General features: G+C 38.9%; 1 pseudogene; it reads left to right on the top strand.

Annotated features, from left to right (window-relative positions):
- Positions 1 to 1286: 1286 nt before the first annotated feature.
- Positions 1287 to 1402, top strand: LOC139681169 (5S ribosomal RNA; annotated as a pseudogene).
- The last annotated feature ends 302 nt before the right edge of the window (positions 1403 to 1704 follow it).

The raw sequence follows: 1704 nt of genomic DNA, 5'->3' as shown, positions 1-1704 counted from the left end.
AATAAGAGGATTCACATATGTACAAATTCAAATGTCAAAAAAAGGGACAATTATAGCCTTGCAAAGCCATTTTTTATACATACGGCTGTAGGATTTCTAAAAAAAAAAAAACCAACCAACAACAAAAAAACCCACACAAACCAAAACAAAACTATCAACAATTCCCCAAAAAGCAGATAAAAGTTTACAAGACCCATTTTCCTAATGGTTTGAAGGAGAATAAAGTACCTTTGAAGTGAAATTGGGAACCTCAGACTGAAAAGAGCAAAACAGGAAAATCCTGCCAAACATACTGAAGTACTTGAGATTCTTTTTCTGGCCAAATATTCCTAATCAGTACCTCTGTGTAACTAAGTACTTCTCCTGACATAACAATAGTAAGTTTGGGGCACAAAACATTAGCAAAATAAATAGGTGTGCTTAAACCAGAGTCAGAATATTGTAGCACTCATCTTGGTGTAAAGTGGAGAGGATATATAAATGTGATGTCGAAGTTTTTCTAGGAATCAGTAGCTCAGTTTACAAAAGATGGCTTAGAATATTCAACTGAGAGGAAAGCAGGCAGTTCATTTTTCCTTACCTGTTTCTATCCTTGCCATCCAGTGACTCTTGAAAGTAAAATCCAGGAGCACTGCTTGTGCAACAGTTATGATGGCTAAGGCATAACACTGAAGTGCAAAACCTGTACATTTTAAACCTCCACAGTCTGATGATGGCCTAAAACACAGTTCTCCTGGATAATTGCTCTACCAGTAAGTAGTCCTACAAAAGATATCATGGCATAGGAAAAGTCTTCAGACTGAATTCTAGCTTCACAGAGGTGCTTTGTTGCACTCTGAAACAACTGTTTACGTTCATGCAACAAGGATTATCAGATATAGCCCACTATTTGGAATTTCCTATTGTCTTGATTAAGTACCCCATAAACTGGCAATTTTGAACTCCACTGCAGGAATAAAGATTCCTCCCATTCTAAACACTATGTTTTTCACTGCTGAAGTTGAGCACATGAACTTTGTTGGTCAAAGCCCTTGGCACTGTAATATATAAGCCATTGCTTATTTTTACATTACTGACCTAAAGACTAGACTTCACAAAACAAGTTTTCTTACTTTCCTTTTTCTTCTTTCCACTCAGTGTTAACTCATTTCTTCGCTGAGGTGACTAAAATAAGTTTTATAAAATTGAGTTGTGTTGGATTTCCAGCCTCTTTACTAATCCGGGTGTGCACATGAGTAATGTCAGGACTATTTTAAAAGGTATCTTGTAAATGTAGAATACAGAGTGCCTATGGCCATCCCACCCTAATGCCCAATCTAATCAGATCTCGGCAGCTAAGCAGGGTCAGGCCTGGTTAGTACTTGAATGGGAGACCTCCTGGGAATACCAGGGGCTGTAGGTTCTAGTCCTGAGGACTTCACTGTCACCGTCCAAGCTCGCTCAGCCATGGCAGATGAACCTGAGGAGTTAAAGGGTGAGGCCAGTTTCACGCATGCTGTGCCTCACCTGAAAAAAATCCATTGCACAGGCTCAAAGGATACACCCACGTGGGTAGAGCCCTTACCAAAATCTTTGTTTGCGAAGCCTAGCCATGATGATGATGAGAATATAGAGCCAAAATACTCCTTCTTGTATATGAACAAGTCTTTTTGTTGTAGGATTATATTATTAGCTTTGATTAAAGGAAACAGCCTGAAGTCTTGG

The sequence above is a fragment of the Pithys albifrons genome, chromosome 1 (genome assembly GCF_047495875.1).
Source record: "Pithys albifrons albifrons isolate INPA30051 chromosome 1, PitAlb_v1, whole genome shotgun sequence".
Lineage (NCBI taxonomy): Eukaryota > Metazoa > Chordata > Aves > Passeriformes > Thamnophilidae > Pithys > Pithys albifrons.
This window is presented reverse-complemented; position numbering and strand designations above follow the sequence as displayed.